We start from the raw sequence: 19153 nt of genomic DNA, 5'->3' as shown, positions 1-19153 counted from the left end.
ATTTATATCTTTTGAGCTAGGTAGTTGCTCTAGTGCTTCACTTATATCTTTTTAGAGCACGACGGTGATTTTATTTTGAAGAAATTAGTGAACACTCATACTTCACTTATATTATTTTGAGAGTCTTAAAAATATTATGGCAATTTTCTTAGGTTATGAATTTAGTCCTGATATGATGGGTACTCAAGAGGGATACAATAAAAACTTTCATGAAGATCATTGAATATATGAGAAGTTTGATTCCTTGCATTTGTTTTGAGATATAAAGATGGTGATATTAGAGTCATGCTCCCGAGTAATTGTGGATTAGTAAGAATATTTGTGTTAAGGTTTGTATTCCCGAATCATTCACGTATGGTTTCTTGTTCTGCGATGAAGTTGGAGCATGATTTATTTTTGATTGTCTTACTTCTGAGTGGCGGTCGGGGACGAGCGATGGTATTTTCCTACCAATCTATCCCCCTAGGAGCATGCGTATTAGTACTTTATTTTGACGGCTAACAAACTTTTGCAATAAGTATGTGAGTTCTTTATTACTAACGTTGAGTCCATGGATTATACACACTCTCACCCTTGCATCATTGCTAGCCTCTTCGGTACCGTGCATTTTCTCATCTTGAGAGTTGGAGCAAACTTAGCCGGTGCATCCAAACCCCGTGATATGATACGCTCTTTCGCACATAAGCCACCTTATATATTCCTCAAAAAAGCCACCATACCTACCTATTATGGCATTCCCAAAGCCATTCCAAGGTATATTGTCGTGCAACTTCCACCATTCCATTTTACTGTGACACATACCATCATTGCCATATTGCTTTGCATGATCATATAGTTGACATAGTATTTGTGGCTTGGCCACCGTTCATATTTTTTATACATGTCACGCTAGATCATTGCACATTCCGGTACACCGCCAGAGGCATTCATATAGAGTCATATTTTTTTCTAGTATCGAGTTGTAATTCTTGAGTTGTAACTAAGTAAAAGTGTGATGATCATCACTATTAGAGCATTGTCCTATCTGAGTAAAGGATGATGATGACTCCCCCACAAGTCGGGATGAGACTCCAGACTTAAAAAAAGACCAAAGAGCCCAAAAAACCAAAGAAGAAGAAAAATGAAAAAAAATGAGAGAAAAGAGAGAAGGGGCAATGCTACTATCCTTTTACATACTTGTGCTTCAAATAGCACCATGTTCTTCATAATAAAGAGTCTCCTATTTTGTCACTTTCATATATTACTAGTGGGAATTTTTCATTATAGAACTTGGCTTATATATTCCAATGATGGGATTCCTCAAATTTCCCTAGGTCTTCGTGAGCAAGCGAGTTGCATCCACACCCACTTAGTTTTCTTTTTGAGATTTCATACACTTATAGCTCTAGTGCATCTGTTGCATGGCAATCCCTACTCCTTCCATTGACATCAATTTATGGGCATTTACATAGCCCATTGATTAGCCTCATCGGTGTGAAACTTTCTCCTTTTTTTATTCTCCACACAACTTCTACCATCATATCCTATTCCACATATAGTGCTATATCCATGGCTCACGCTCATGTTGTGTGTGAAAGTTGAAAAATCTTAACAACGTTAAAAGTATGAACCAATTGCTTGGCTTGTCATTGGGGTTGTGCATGAAAAATAATTTATGTTATGAAGATAGAGCATGACAAGCTTATATGATTTTGTAGGGATAACTTTCTTTAGCCATGATATTTTGAGAAGACATGATTGTTGTATTAGTATGCTTGAAGTATTTCTGTTTTTATGTCAATATTAAACTTTTGTTTTGAGTCTTATGGATCTGCATTTTCATGCCCCAATAAGAAAGATTACATGATAAACATGTTAGGTAGCATTCCACATCAAAAATTCTATTTTTATCATTTCCCTACTCAAGGACGAGCATGAATTAAACTTGGGGATGCTTGATACGTCTCCAACGCATCTATAATTTTTGATTGTTCCATGCTATTATATTACCATCTTGGATGTTTTGTATGCATTATTGTAGGATCAAAATTATATCTAGAGGGGGGTGATTGGGCTACTTGACCAAATAAAAATCTAGCCTTTTACCAATTTTAGTTCTGGGCAGATTTTAACTATTAGCACAAGTCAAGCAATCAACCTACACATGCAATTCTATGAGTATAGCAGCGGAAAGTAAAACATTGCATATGAAGGTAAAGGGGAGGGTTTCGAGAAGGCAAACGCAATGGAGACACAGAAACTTTTGGCACAATTCCGATAGGTGGTGCTATCGTACGTCCAAGTTGATGGAGACATTAACCCACGACGGGTAACGGCTGCCCTAGTCAACGAAGGGCTCCATGATACGTCTCCTTCGTGTCTATAATTTTTGATTGTTCCATGCCAATATTATTCAACTTTCATATACTTTTGGCAACTTTTTATACTATTTTCGGGACTAACTTATTGATCCAGTGCCTAGTGCCAGTTCCTGTCTGTTGCATGTTTTTTATTTCGCAGAAACCCCATATCAAACGGAGTCCAAATGGAATAAAAATGGACATAGATTTTTTTGGAATATTTATGATTTTTGGGAAGAAAAATCAACGCGAGACGATGCTCGAGGGGCCCATGAGCCAGGGGGCGCGCCCAGGGGGGCATGCGCGCCCCAGACCCTCGTGGCCACCCCATAAGGCGGTTGTTGCCCTTCTTTCGCCCCAAGAAAGCTAATTTCCAGATAGAAATCTTGTCCAAAGGACAACCCAATCGGAGTTACGGATCTCCGGGAATATAAAAAACGGTGAAAGGGTAGAATCAGGAACGCAGAAACAGAGAGAGACAGATAGACACGTCCAATCTCGGAGGGGCTCTCACCCCTCCCACGCCATGGAGACCATGGACCAGAGGGAAACCCTTCTCCCATTTAGGGAGAAGTTCAAGGAAGAACAAGAAGAAGGGGAAATCTTTCCCCCTCACTTCTGGTGGCGCCGGAACGCCGCCGGGGGCCATCATCATCACCGCGATCTACACCAACACCGTTGTCATCTTCACCAACATCTCCATCACCTTCCCCCCTCTATATTCAGCGGTCCACTCCCCTGCAACCTGTTGTACCCTCTACTTGAACATGGTGCTTTATGCTTCATATTATTATCCCATGATGTGTTGCCATCCTATGATGTCTGAGTAGATTTTCGTTGTCCTATCGGTGATTGATGAATTGCTATGATTGGTTTAATTTTCTTGTGGTTATGTTGTTGTCCTATTGTGCCCTCCGTGTCACGCAAGCATGAGGGATTCCCGCTGTAGGGTGTTGCAATACGTTCATGATTCACTTATAGTGGGTTGCTTGAGTGACAGAAGCATAAACCCGAGTAAGGGGGTTGTGGCGTATGGGATAAAGGGGACTTGATACATTAATGCTATGGTTGGGTTTTACTTTAATGATCTTCAGTAGTTGCGGATGCTTGCTAGAGTTCCAATCATAAGTGCATATGATCCAAGAAGAGAAAGTATGTTAGCTTATGCCTCTCCCACATAAAACTTGCTATCGGTCTAGTAAAGTAGTCAATTGCTTAGGGACAATTTCACAACTCCTACCACCACTTTTCCACACTCGCTATTTTTACTTTATTGCTTCTTTATCTAAACAGCCCCTACTTTTTATTTACACGCTCTTTATTATCTTGCAATTCTATCCAACAACACCTACAAAGTACATCTAGTTTCATACTTGTTCTAGGTAAAACGAACGTCAAGCGTGCGTAGAGTTGTATCGGTGGTCGATAGAACTAGAGGGAATATTTGTTCTACCTTTAGCTCCTCGTTGGGTTCAACACTCTTACTTATCGAAAGAGGCTACAATTGATCCCCTATACTTGTGGGTTATCACTCCACCCACGAAGGGTCCACGAAGAAGCAACCTTGTCTATACCACCATGGACATCGCCCACGAAGGACTTGTTGTCGGTGTCAAAACCGGCGGATCTCGAGTAGGGGGTCCCGAACTGTGCGTCTAAGACTAATGGTAACATGAGGTTGGGGACACAATGTTTACCCAGGTTCGGGCCCTCTCGATGGAAGTAATACCCTACTTCCTTCTTGATTGATCTTGATGATATGAGTGTTACAAGAGTTGATCTACCACGAGATCAGAGAGGCTAAACCCTAGAAGCTAGCCTATGGTATGATTGTTATTGTGTCCTACGGACTAAACCCTCCGGTTTATATAGAAACCGGAGGGGAGTAGGGTTACACAGAGTCGGTTTACAGAGGAGGAGATCTACATCCGAATCACCAAGCTTGCCTTCCACGCCAAGGAGAGTCCCATCTGGACACGGGATGCAGTCTTCTGTCTTGTATCTTCATAATCCAACAGTCTGGCCAAAGTACTTAGTCCGGCTGTCCGGATACCCCCTTATCCAGGACTCCCTCAATAGCCCCCAAACCAGGCTTCAATGACGAAGAGTTCGGCGCGCAGATTGTCTTCGACATTGCAAGGCGGGTTCTTCTCCAAATCCGGTGCACCCGCCGTAGCGAATAGTGTCCGGCCTCCCAGTAAGGTTGTACTCCTCGGCTTTTGTGCTTCAATAATGGCCACCTCCACGTGTCGATCGAAGACGAGGGGCCGAGGCATTTTTGCATTTGCCACCCTAATCCCGTAGGTGAGCCGTCTATTTGAGGAGACGGGGATCTTTAGATCCAAATTACACCATCTTCGCCCAAGAAAGCATTCCGTAGAGCGCGCCCAAAAGAGGCCATCCCATCATGACCGGTCACCGCAACCCTGCTCGCCGCTCCCCCAGCTTGAAGCCAGGGGATTGGGAAAAGTGTTCCATCCCTCACAGCCGCCTAATAGAGCTGCAGACCAAAGGGTTCCTTCCGCCCGCATACATGGTCCTCGTCCGATCCGGACTAGCCACCTATAATGCCGGGGAGCAAGCGGAGAGATTCCCTAACCCATCTCGGGGGGAGCGGGTACGCCTTGTCCCATATGTGCTAGAGGAATCGGGTTTCCAATCCACCCATTCTTCCGCGGGCTCCTGGAGTTCTACGGTCTCCAGTTGCATAATCTTACCCCCGCCTCCATACTACACATTGCGGGCTACGTTGCCCTCTGTGAGCTGTTCCTGGGTTGCGAAGCTCATTTCGAGCTATGGAAGAGGTTATTTTGCCTCGTCCCTCGCAACCAAGAGGGATCTATATATCAAGTGGGCGGAGCCGAAATATGGCGCATCACCCAGACCGGATACCTGTCCGGTACTCCCAAGAAGGCGTCCGAAGACTGGCTCTTGGAGTGGTTTTATGTTGATGACGTTCCCCTTCTGGACGCAGTCCGGACGGGCCTTCCTGAGTTTACCAATACTCCGCCGAAGAAACGCCAAAGCTGGCGCCCTCGGAGCCTCCAGGAGGAAGAAAACATGGAAGTCTTCTATCTTATGAGCCGGATACAAACCCTGGCCAAATCAGGATTGACAATAACCGAAGTTATGTCAATATGCATAATAAGGGGAGTGCAGCCACTTCAATATAGGGGAAAACCCATGTGGCACTTCAATGGAGAAGACGATGCCTGCCGCTGCGGTCGCAAAGGTTTGGACTCCACCACATCTTTGGCAAGGATACTATCTGAATTGTACAAAGGAGAAGAAGAGGAGTTCCTACGCATTAAACCGCGGGATGGATTTTCCATGTACAACCCTCGAAGCTGGGTAAGTTGTCATTTTTTACTCGACTCTATTCGTTCTTTCCTTCTTTTCCACAATTATTTACCTTGCTGTTTCAAAACAGGAACTAAGGAAGGCCGTGAAAGATTTCAACATCCCCTCACCGCAGCCCGAGGATCCCGGCCGGGCTCTCGACCCCGGACTTGAAGAAGATCCGGACATATCCGTGGAATTCATCGACGGGACTTTCTATCGGGCAAGCAGTGGCGACTCTTTAGCGGCCATCATCGCGGATTATCCCGGACTGCTTCCCGTGTCGCATGTAAGTAATGTCGGGGTTCCAACTTCCAAAAGGATTCCTTCATTTTGCCGTACCTTATGATCACACGCCGTGTTATTTTAGAAACGGCGGTCGGGATGCCGTGGAGAACCCGCGGGGGCCTCTCAGCAAAAGGCGCCTAGATAAGGTAGGCTTAAAAGGAAGGCGGTTAGGAGCGGTATGCAGGCGCAGAGGTATTCATTGAACTTGCCCCGTGGTCTATTTGGTCTATTTGTCGAGGCATGACGGCTTTAATTATGTCCTGTCAGGAAACGCCGGACTATGTCCGAGGACCCTACCGGCCACGCCTCCAGCAGCCGGATTCCTGGACCGGATTCACAGGCGGAGGCTGATGTGGGGACATTGCCAAACTGTCCTCCTGTGGAGGATACGGATATGCTTTCCGCCACAAATTCAGAAGTGGAGAGCGCCATGAATCACCAGCGCCGACGGGCCGTACTCCGCGGTGGTATTTTTTCCGAAGAGGCGTTCAATGCCTTCAATTTCGGACACGCCTATATCCGCGCTGCTCAAGATGGACTTGCCAGAGCAACAGACCAGTATCTGAGGGATATACGGGTAAGAGAATTTAATAAGTATGTGTAGTAGTAGTCCCTGAGACTTGAAACAGTTGGCACAACTGATTTAAGGATCATTAAATGCATAGGTTCTTGTAGAGAAGAATGCCCAGTTGTCTCAAGAGCTGGAGGAGTGTAAGGCCCAAATGAAGGCTAATGTAGCCAAACAAGAGGGATCCAAAAAGATTTCTTCTGGTAATAATTTCCTTCTACCAGTTTGTGTGTTCGGCATGGTTTATAAATCTGATGAAATATTCGGCAGACAATCCCGGAGGAAATCCGGAGACTGTGGGAGATAATGAGCTGCATCTGCGAAGTCAGCTGAAGGCGGGCGAACGCATGCTGACGCAGTCTATTCAGGAGAAGAATAAGCTGCAAGATGCTAATCTCCAACTGAGCGTCGAATTGAAAGATGTTCGGGCTCAGCTTGCGGACTCCGTGAAGGAGAACTGGAGGCTTCGACGCGGCATTTATAGTAAGTGCTTGAATGAACTGTGGTATAGTTCGGCAAGGAGGCGTATTGACAGAGTTATGTCTGCAGGTATGTTGATGGGACGCCCTGAAGAGGAGATGCCCGGTTCCGTAGGCGATATGCTGCAAGAGCTTTCACAACAGTACGAACGAGCTCGACAGGTGATGCAGGGTATTGCTGAGGCCTTGTGGCTGTCCGCTTCCCTGCCAGGAGGCATGAGTGAACTTGTAGAGATGATCAAAGGAGCACAGCGGCGCTTCCGATTATGGAAGGTATCAGCTTGCCGGCAAGGTGCGAGAGAAGCTTGGGCCATGGTGAAGACATGATACGCCAAGGTTGACCCGAATCATATGGCCGAAGTTGGACCGGCTGGGCCATATGGACAAGAGATACCCGTTAGTTTGGTGTATGATCAAGTAGCGTTAGCTGCAAAGTATTCCCAGCAAGATTGTAAGCTAGACAGCCTGTTGGATGGTATAGAGGAAGAGTACAACCAGACTATATAATTATGTAATTTGAATGGGCACATGTACTCCCTAGCCGGATTGAAAATCATTTGTCATGGCAGACCTTTTCGCTTCAGCCCCCGGATCCGACAGTCCGGGGTGTATCCGAATACCCACACCATTATGAAAAACCGGGGTATGCATGGAAACCAGGCATAGGGGTCATAAGTGCTTGAACAGACAAGTATCCAACTAGTTATGTTATATTACATGGATAGTAAGAAACATCTTCCAGAGAGAATAGTTCCGTTAGGTGTTCCTTTCTCTGGGTACGCATGCATCGATGTGCATGTCAAAACTGCAAATGGAAGCGCAGGAAACAAAACATCTGGGTGTTTTCGTTGTTATGAACTAGAACATCTTTTGTTCAGCGACCGAATATTCCCTTAGGAATGCTAGCTTTCGGCTTCACCCAATCTGAGGTACACATCCGGCTCAACCGGCAGTAACAATCGCAGAGGTGCTCCCCTTATGCCCTAGCCAAATTAATGGGAACGTAGGGCATAAATACAAGAGCCAGGTGAGGGAGTCCTGGATTAGGGGGTATCCGGACAGCCGGACTATATGCATCGTCCGGACTATCGAAGCGTGAAGATACAAGACTCAAGACTTTGGCCCATGTCCGGATGGGACTCTCCTTTGCGTGGAAGACAAGCTTGGCGATCCGGATATTATATTTCCTTCCTTGTAACCGACTCCATGTAAACCCTAGCCCTCTCCGGTGTCTATATAAACCGGAGAGGATGGTCCTTAGAAGGATGATCACAATTACAATCATACCATCATAGGATAGCCCTTAGGGTTTAGCCTCTACGATCTCGTGGTAGATCTACTCTTGTACTACTCATATCTTCAATATTAATCAAGCAGGAAGTAGGGTTTTACCTTCATCGAGAGGGCCCGAACCTGGGTAAACATTGTGTCCCTTGCTTCCTGTTACCATCAGCCTAAGACGCACAGATCGGGACCCCCTACACGAGATCCACCGGTTTTGACACCGACATTGGTGCTTTCATTGAGAGTTCCTCTGTGTCGTCGCTTTGAGGCTTGATGGCGTGTTCAATCACCAACAACACGGTCCAGGGTGAGACTTTTCTCCCCGGACAGATCTTTGTGTTCGGCAGCTTCGCACTGCGGGCCAATTCGCTTGGCCATCTGGAGCAGATCAATAGCTATGCTCCTGGCCACCAGATCAGGTTCGGAAACTTGAACTACACGGCGGATATTCGCGGAGACTTGATCTTCGACCGATTCGGCCCTGCACCAGGAGCGCCAGACAGTCACGAAGAGAACGGCCTAGACCTGCTGTTGGACAATGCTCGGAACATCATCCCTGCAATAGCCCGGGATCTAAATCCGGAACAGGTTGCGTTGCCCAAGGACGAAGGGGTAGATCCCACCCCGCAGGCCGCATACTCATCAGCGTTGGAGCCGAACACAGGTCTCACCTATGTGGAGGCCTGTAAACCCGGACCCCCGGACTCGTATCTAGTGGTTGGTTCCGGTCCGCACACTCTTGAGCCAGCCGAGCCAGGTTGGGCTCCAGTAATGGAGTTTACCACTGCGGACATCTTTAAGCACTTGCCCTTTGGCGACATGCTGAACTCATTAAAGTCTCTCTCTTTGTCAGGAGGCTCTAGGCCGAACTATGTCCGGCTTGAGTGGAAAGCAGGCGACGAATAAATTCGCTGCCCACCCACCACCCACTTCATTGCTATGATCGATGATTTAACCGACGTGCTTGAATTCGACTTCGAAGACATCAACGGTATGGACGACGATGCTGGAGACGTACATGAGCCACCGCTCACAGGGCGGTGGACAGCCACCTCTTCATATGATATATATATATATATATATATATATATATATATATATATATATATATATATATGGTCGACACTCCGAAAGAAACTAATGGCGATGAGGCAACGGAGGATAACCCCTCCAAGAAAAAAACAAAGCATGGCCATCGCCAGCGCCGCTCCAAGCCCCGCTGTCGGTGTCAAAACCGGCGGATCTCGGGTAGGGGGTCCCGAACTGTGCGTCTAGGCGGATGGTAACAGGAGACAAGGGACACGATGTTTTTACCCAAGTTCGGGCCCTCTCGATGGAGGTAAAACTCTACTCCTGCTTGATTAATATTGATGATATGGGTAGTACAAGAGTAGATCTACCACGAGATCAGAGAGGCTAAACCCTAGAAGCTAGCCTATGGTATGATTGTTGTTCGTCCTATGGACTAAATCTCTCCGGTTTATATAGACACCGGAGACGGTTAGGGTTACACAGAGTCGGTTACAATGGGAGGAGATCTACATATCGTGTCACCAAGCTTGCCTTCCACGCCAAGGAAAGTCCTATCCAGACATGGGACGAAGTCTTCAATCTTGTGTCTTCATAGTCCGGGAGTTCGGCCAAAGGTCATAGTCCGGCCATCCGGACACCCCCTGATCCAGGACTCCCTCAGTAGCCCCCGAACTAGGCTTCAATGACGACGAGTCCGACGTGCAAATTGTCTTCGGCATTGCAAGGCGGGTTCTGCTCCAAATCCCATATACTTGTCGAATAGTGTCCGGCTTCTGATGAATGTTGCGCTCCTTGGCTTCCGCGCCCAATAATGGCCATCTTCCACGTGTCAAAAGAATGCGAAAAGACAGGTTTTTTTCATTTACCCCCTAGCTGCACAAGTGGGCCGCCTATAAAAGAGGCGGGGATTTAGATCCGAATCACACCATCTTCCCTCTGCGAGCATTCATCGGAGCGCATTCAACAGAGATCCATTCCATCATGGCCACTCAATGCAGCTCCTCCTCTCGCCCCTCCAGCCCTCGGCCTGGAGATTGGGAGAGGTGTTCCGTCCCGCACGGCGAGCTAGTAGCGCTCCAAACCAAGGGGCTCCTCCCCCCAGCATACATGGTCCCAGTTCGAGCCGGGCTTGCCACCTATAATGGCGGAGAGCAGGCGGAGAGCGTCCCCCATCCCTCCAAAGGAGAGCGGGTATGCCTTGACCCTTATTTAATAAGAGGGCTCGGATTTCCAATCCATCCGTTTCTCCGGGGGCTCCTGGAGTTCTATGGTCTCCAGTTACACAACCTTACGCCTGCCTCCATATTGCATATTGCGGGCTTCGTAGCCCTTTGCAAGCTGTTTTTGGGCGTCGAGGCCCATTTCGCGCTATGGAAGAAGTTTTTCTGCCTCGTGCCCCGTTCTCAGGAGGGGTCGATATATCAAGTGGGCGAAGCCGAACTATGGCGCATCGCTGGGACCGGATATATATCCGGAACCCCAAAGGAGGCGTCCGAAGACTGGCCTTCAGAATGGTTTTATATAGAAGACGTCCCTCTGCTGGACCCTGTACGGATCGGCCTCCCTGTCAGGACCCCGATTCTATGCCACACCGATCTAGCATGTAACACCTCATATCACTTTGCGGCCTCACGCACGATATTCCCATGGGTGTCCCTTACCATGCCCGGGACCGTTTGTGCCTTTTGGAACACGTATATGATAGTGTCGCTAGCATCCATATGACAAAGAACCCGGGCTGACATGGCTACTCGTGAACCCAAAGTGGCACTAACTTACAGGAAAAGGCATACATGACCCAGCATCGAACGTGTCGGTCATCAACGAGTGAATCCGGACTGTAGCAACTGGGCTAGCAGGACTCCGGTAAACCGGGCTATAGCAGGCTAACAGGACTCCGGTAGACACCGAGTGACATTTCCCCGAAGGGACAGACACATGAACGAAGAAGGACACATGCCGGCCATCCTAAGTGTTCCGGAGCAGTAGCAAGCTACCAGGGCTCGGTGGAAGCACTAGGAGACATTTCCCGGTAAGAGAGGCTACTAAGGATAAACAACTAGATAGTTAGATCCCACACATAGCAATACACATTACACGTACGCATAACATGCAAGTATGTGTTGTACAACATGGCATCACAGCATAACTCAACAAGTCATATAGATAAAGCTCAAAGAGCCATCATAGCATTTATTGCAAACAGGGGTCACAAGACCCATCATACAGAGCATACAAGCAACAAGCGGAAGCATTACATGTCTGGGTACAGACATCTACAAATGAAAAAGGCTGAAGATCCTGACTAACTACAATATCTGATCAAGATCATAGCTGAGGTACAAGCTACTTGTCGAAGTCCATGAGAACACTAGTAAGACCGAAGTCTCCGCTGCAAAAACATAAATAAAGCAACATGAGTACAAAGGTACTCAGCAAGACTTACATCAGATCCTATCATACATGCATTTGTATCAAGAGGGTAATGTGGGGTTTAGTTGCAGCAAGCCAGCTTTGACTCTGTGGCTATCCTGTTCTACGACTACCAGAACTTCTTTGAGGTGATATGGCGCACACGAGTCCACTAATCACCACACAATACACTACTATGGATTCATTCCTGTCTCCCTACGAGAAGGACATCCATAGAAAACACACTTGTCTTGAGCATTTTATAGTATCCACTTCAAGTTGTCTATGTACCATGTAAGCATCCAAGAAGTCCATAACCGCGGACCCGGCTATTCGAATAGATCATGTTAACCCTGCATGGGTGTACTTATTCACACACGCTCTCGCCACTTACCGCCATTTGCACGTCATGTATCTCGACAACCTTCAAGCGGAAGCCTGGCAAGGGTGTCGGCCATGACCTGACTAACCACACAAGACTCTATTCCAGGTTTATCGCCTATTCGGGTTCCATCCGCAAGGAGATCCGGACGGGGTGTCGCTCACGGCCCCAAATGATGTGTGCAGGGTTCCCAAGCCTACCTCGCCAGATGGATCTACGCTTGGTACACCGTGCCACTTGTGCCTAGTCTGTCCCAAGCCCACCTGGCCGGGTGCCACTTGGTAGACTACTAACACTACCTACAAACACCAGAAACTAGTTGCGACTCCTGGACAGAGATCAAGTTGGTTAATAAGTCGAGAGGGCTTGGAGCGACCGGAGCCCAATGTGTGGTAGTATCGAGTCATTGGACAACATACATAGAACTCAGTGCTTAAGGACGGTTCCAGTGAGACAACCCACCATGTACTCCTACATGGCCTCTCACTGCTACCTTTACCAAATCGTGTTCACACACTTAACACTCAGCACCAGAACATATCATAACACTCCAATTCATTCCCAATGAATCAGACCTGACACAACTCTAAGAAATAGCAGGCATATCATGGTAGGAACACAACAATGGCTTCAATCAACTCCTACACATGCTAGTGGGTTTCAACTATTTACTGTGGCAATGACAGGTCATGCAGAGGAATGGGTTTAACTACCGCAACACAAAGTAGCAGTTGAATCGTTGTTGTCCCAATGCAATAACAAAGAGCAGGAGCGAGAGATTAGGATTTTATCGGAATGAACAAGGGTGTTTGCTTGCCTGGTATATCAACAAGGAAGGCACTGCTCCTCAGACAGGCACTCTGGAACGGTCTCCGGAGCAGGACCTATCGAGAAGGAACAGTGTCGACAATCAATATACAAGCATATGCAACAATATGATGCATGAACATGGCATGAAGATGTGATGCTATTTGTGCTAATGCTTTTAGCATTCATTTGGTTGAAGTCCATTTGAACCAAGAATTCAGATGCAACTCCAAGTTAGGCCCTTTATAAATGCCATTTTAGTGTTTCACTAAAACAGTAGGTATAAGTTGGTTTGTCATGCATGAAACTAGTACAAATGGATAGATTGCATTTTTCTGATAATTTTTCATATATAAATTATTTCAATCTGAGTTATGGTTTAATTTCTATGATTTTTTGAAGTTTTGCTAATTTTCTGGAATTCCTGATTTAATTTAAATCCAGAAAATAAATAATTGCGTCAGCACTGCGTCATGCTTGCTTCAGCAAGTCAACAATGCTGACTGATCAAACCTGACGTGTGGGGTCCACACGTCAGTGACACCGGTTAAACAGGGGGTTAGTTTTATCCTAATTAAAGGATTAGTGGCACTGGGCCCACTAGTCAGTGTCAGGGGGTTAAATAACCGGTGATTAGCACTAAGCTAATCACCTGATGGGCCGGGCCCACATGGCAGGGCTCAGGCGACGGGGCTCGCTGCCGGCGACCTCTGGACGCGGCGGAGTCCGCGCCACAGGCCACGGGGGCGGCGTCTGAGAGCACCTGGGCGTAGCCCGGGCTCTCGCGCATCTGGTGGGGCAGGTGGGAGGAGCTGGGGGGACCGGAGCTCGCCGGAGCGAAGCTCACGGCGGCGGCCGGAGCACGGGCTCCGAGCGGGAGCGGGCTGTGGGGCACGGGAAGGCCACTCGAGGGGCTCTGCGGCACCCTCGTGGCACAAGGAGCACCGTGACGAGCTCGGTTGCGGGCTGCCGTGGCCAGGGCGACGGCGGCGACATGGACGGCGGAGAGAGGCTTCGGCCGTGGTGGGGAAAAGGGGCGACGACATGCAGGCGGCTAAACGGAGAGAGGGGAACGGGGCAGGAGCTCACTGCGGTTCCGGTGGTGTCTTCAGCGGGCTCGGGGGAGGCCAGACGGCAGCGTGGTGGTGAGGACAATCTCCGGCGGCCGGAGATGAAGACGATGGCGCCGAGGACGAAGCAGAGCTCTCCCGGGTTGCTTGGCTCGGTGAGGAGGGAGAGGGGGTCGCGGCGGAGCTGTCGAGCGCGTCGGGGAGGTGCGGCAGTGGTCGAGGGCGCGACAACAGTGGCCGGTGGCGGCGGTGGCGCTCGGCCGTGAGAGAGAGAGAGAGAGAGCGAGGGAGAGGAGAGGAGAGGACCGGGGAGAGTGAGAGGGTCCGGGGGGCGCGTGGTGTGACACCCCAAAAATTTGGCCTTGTTTTAATGAATTAAATTTTTTTCCAGGAATTAAAACTTTGGATTTTTTAGCTCCATTTTGATTTTTTAAATCATCTCCTTCCCTGTTATGATGAGTTATTCCCAAAGAGAAAACTTTTCAAATATGTTATTAAACTTGTTTAACCTCTCAAGAAAAACTTTCCTTTTATCAGTATAACTAATTAACTAATTTAATTGCTTGATCTTTAAGAATGGATTTTCAAGGTTAAATGGCCTTATTTGAACTACAACCATTTGATAGATTCACTTAATATTCCCACAAAAATTTGGAGATGTCATGTGATGTTTTTAAATCACTTTTGTACAAAAACAACTTTATTTTATGTAATATTTTGAGCTCTACACTCAATTTTTCTTCTCTGGTCCAGAGTGCATTTTGCACTACAACCCATTTAAATATTTCTTTCTGGCCTCCACCAAAATTATGGGATATTGTTAGTAGCATAAGATTCCACATTATGCAAAAACCTCGTGCTGTTCTTTGAAAAATTTGAGTGAATCAACCTCATTTTCATTCTAGACCAACTTGATGGTTTGTACAACAACCATATTTTTACTTGCTCTTTAACCCTTGATTATTTCTCCTACTTGTAGTCCTCCATGTTAAACCCTTAAGTCCAGGAGCATGAACCTTTTGGATCATTTTTGGTTCATGAAATAATGCTATTTATTTCCTGTCCAGAATTGAGTTTTGTAAAACTTGCACCAACAAGTTGCTGCATTTGACCAACTAACCCCACCACCCTCTTGTACATCTAAAGAGACCACCATCTAGAAGTTTTGACCACTCCAAGACTTGCCTAAGTGCCCTTGGCATTTTGCCAAACACCTTATGGGCAGGGTCTGTTTTGGCATGAATTTTTGGTTTGCACTGTGAACCTGATCCCCTGACCAAACCAGCTTGTCCACTGATCTCCTTGCAAGCCCAAACCTAGACCTGTTAACCCCCAGCCTCAACCGCGACTCCTAGCATGCTCGGGCATTTCGTCGAGCACACTCAGTGCATGCACGGGACGCGCCCAGAGCGCGCGTATTGCACGACCCGTGCGCCGAGCCAACACGCTGGCCCCACGGTTTTGGCTTGCTCCGCGGCATCACGCCACGCGCTCCCCTTCTCACAGCTACGCGCCAAGCCGCCCCTCGTCGCGCCAGCAGGCCAAGCGCTAGCCGCCGCCGCCGCCCGACAGCCTCTGCCCATGTCGGCGCCGCCGAACCTTCCTCCGCTCGCCACCTGGCCCCTGGAACAGCGCGTGCTCATCCGCGAGTGTGTCCACTAGCGCTCGTCGCCGCCACGTCGCCCTGGCTACAGAGAGGCGGTTCGCCGGAGGGCTTATCCACGGCCGCCGCGGACCGACCTCGACGAGCTATAAAAAGAGGACCCCGAACCCATTCAAACACACAGGCAATCTTAGAATGCTCCCCTAGTTCTCCCGTGGCAGCCAATCGACCCGGGGAGGCCTCCTTCCTCATCTCCGGCAACTCCTACCGCCGCCACCGCCCCGGCCAATCCGGCACCTCCAGTACCTCCCCCTCTCCATTTTCTCCGCCAGAAACCTCCTCATCCTCCCGTGAACCCTTCCCCCTACTCGATTTTGATCGGGAACCACCGCTGCCTCAAAACCACTTTACCACCGAAGCTTCCCTGCGCCGCGGAGCTCGCCACCAGCGATTTCCTCCACCTCCGACGACCCTACGACTACCGGAGTGACCACCTCGGCCCCCTGAATCCGCTGGTGGCCTCAGCTTGCCGAACGGAGCCACCGTTCGCCGGCGATGATCGCCGGAGCCCCGCTCCACTCGGGCAGAGGAGGGAGACGACACGGGCGACTGGTCGAACCTGGCCAGTGGGCCAGGCGGGCCCACCGTCAGAGACCTAGCACCGGTCCACGTGGTTAAGTGGAGGCGTAAAGCCTCAAGTATGCCTCCTCTGCACCGAAAGCGTATTCCCCTCCGAAACGTTTTCTTTTCTGTTTTATTTAAATAACAGAGTTTGACCAGAACTTTGACTGGCTATAACTTTTTAAATACAACTCCAAATGAAATGATTCTTTTTCCTACCTCTCTCAAATTTCACCTAGTTTATTTTAAGATTTATTTGAAAAAATTTCAGAACAACTTTTGGTGCTGTTTTTATTTTGTGTGTTAATTCTTTTATATTGCTAAAATAGGATTTTTGAAGAGAGGAGAAATGTTTCAAGTTTTGGAGTGCACCCTGCCTTTCCACACATTGAAGGCAAGCATTCTGAACCCCGACATAATATTTTTGTGTGTTCGATGACACGTTCATAACATCACCTCACTTTGGGGAAACTTGTTATTTCATGTGATATGATCATATGCATGGGTGCATGTTATTGATTTCCATGCTGTTGGAAATGGACACACTTGTGATGATAATCACCCTCATGAGCCTTGCATGCATACCGGCAGGAACCCGGGAAAAACCTCTGCCTTGGGTAGGCATGAGTTTGTCGCCGGTCTCCGTCGGGACGGTTATGTCTGGTATGGCATGGCAAGATGATATGAGCGGTGACTCTAATGGTTCAAATATATATTCGTCATGCTAATCATGCAGGGAATACTTAAACCTCCTGAGTCGACCGTAGATCGAGTCTTGTGCCAGTAACCCCCATACTTGTTTTGCACTACCACTCGTCTCTACAGCAAGTAGAGTACGGTTCAGTAAGTTGTCAACCTCTTTCTAGCACACACCGTACAGAGAGGCCATGGTGGAAGATACCGGTTGTAGCTGGTAGGTAGGCCACCTGGTCCGGGGGCATGGGTGTTTCCGGTTGGGACCGAGAGGGGAGGCCACCCCTTAGAGCGCGCGATATAAATTTGATCCCATGCTACGGGAGGTTGTAGCCTCCCCACTTAGAGTTTGCTTAACAGGTGTCGTGGGTGATTCCAGACACGTATGAGATAAGCTGGTGTGTGCGAGTTAGGTGTGTTTTCAACAAAAAGACCGTAGACGGAATTAGTCCCGATGGACTAAAGAAATCCGTTACTCGTGGGTAAAGAGTACACCCTCTGCAGAGATTAAACCTATTCAAATAGCCGTGTCCATGGTTAAGGATTACAGTCTGGGATGGGTCAAGTGTCGGCCTTAGTGTCGGTTTTCGGAGGTGAAACTGTTAACCAGGAATGGAATTACTACTTGTGACTTGTGATAACTATGATTATTATTATTGTTGACTAACCCGTGATATTATTGTTATTATCGAGTATCTCTGGGATGGTTCTACCTCTGGGATATTCACTATGATTGTTTATTTTAAAGCCCTTTATGTGGTGTCGCTCAGACGCCCGACTGTGGCATTTCTTTTAAAGCCCTTTATGTGGTGTCGCTCAGACGCCCGACTGTGGCATTTCTTTTAAAGCCCTTTATGTGGTGTCGCTAAGACGCCCGACTGTGGCATTGCTTGTTATTTGTTTCATAAATTTTAATACTACCATGTTATTGCATTTTTATGAATAACTTGCTTGCACGCATCAGAGTTTCATTTATCTTTTGTGACTGACGTCATGAGCATAAAATATTTTCAGCACATCATTGTTATATTATACCTGTGTTCATAATGTTTGCGAGTACATTCAAAGTACTCACTGGCTTGTCCCTGGCTATTGTCTTGGCCAGATTTTCTTGCACGAAGAGGAGCGACGCGATGACAGCCCCGGCACCTAAGTAATGGAGATAGCAGCCTCGCGAAGATAGGAGTTAACCTGGTCAGCTGTTCCCGTGGGAAATGGAGTCCCATAGACACTGATGTTTCACAAACCGCTTCCGCCATCAACCACTAGAAACCATTTGCTGTACTCACAGGCCAGAATGGTCTTGTACTACATATGTTGTATTCTGCTTGGAATTTCTGTATCAAGTTGGAGCCTCATCAGCTAACAGTAATCCTGGGGCTGATGAGCATGAAGGTCTTTTCTGGAAATTTATTACCCGGAAAACCCGGTCGTGGCAGACTTGGTATCAGAGCCAGGCTGACCATTGGCTAATCCTATCTTAGCCAGGTTGAAAAAACTTAGGCAAACAAACCCACCAAGCCATAACCAAACCCCAGCCAAGCTTCTCATGCAAGATAGCCACACAGTGACCCAACACCTTTTGGCAGTCGGTGCCCAACCTATCAACCTAACCTATCGCTCATGCGCCAGTGACCGGCCCCTAAATAGTCCTTTCTCGCAAGCGTGCGATGGAAGACTCCGTCCCCTTTTTCCTATAAAAAGGGGCACGCTAGCCCCAACACAGCACAGCACAGCCTCTACCCCCAAACTGAGCCACAATGCCTGGCCCTGTCGTGCACAATGAAACCACAGCAACCAACCTTGGAGGTTTTGTGACCATACTCGCAAACCTCACCCGTCGTGCCTATGCGTTAGAGGAGACACCAGAATTTGTTGTGTACCAAGGACCCATGAGCGGTGAAGACCGTCAATTCTGAGCCACTGTACACATCTACGGTAGGGGTATAGCACCCGAGCACCCCTACAGGTTCACCGGAAGAACAACTTCCTTTGAGCCACAAGCCATACAACTAGCGGCTCGAGAGGCTATAGTTCATCTCAGGCACTTGTCGCCCAGAGTTAACTGTCACTCGTTCCACTACTACCCCAGACGTGAAGGGTATGATAGACCACCCCAAGTTGCCAACGGAGATCACGAGACAGATCCTGCATTGTTGCACCTGGTGCGCTATGTAAGTGCACTAGAGGAACTGTGCGATCAAATCACTATTGATTTAATTGCAGCTCGTGGAGA

Source organism: Triticum aestivum, chromosome 1B (assembly GCF_018294505.1).
Source record: "Triticum aestivum cultivar Chinese Spring chromosome 1B, IWGSC CS RefSeq v2.1, whole genome shotgun sequence".
In the NCBI taxonomy this organism is placed as follows: Eukaryota; Viridiplantae; Streptophyta; class Magnoliopsida; order Poales; family Poaceae; genus Triticum; species Triticum aestivum.
This window is presented reverse-complemented; position numbering follows the sequence as displayed.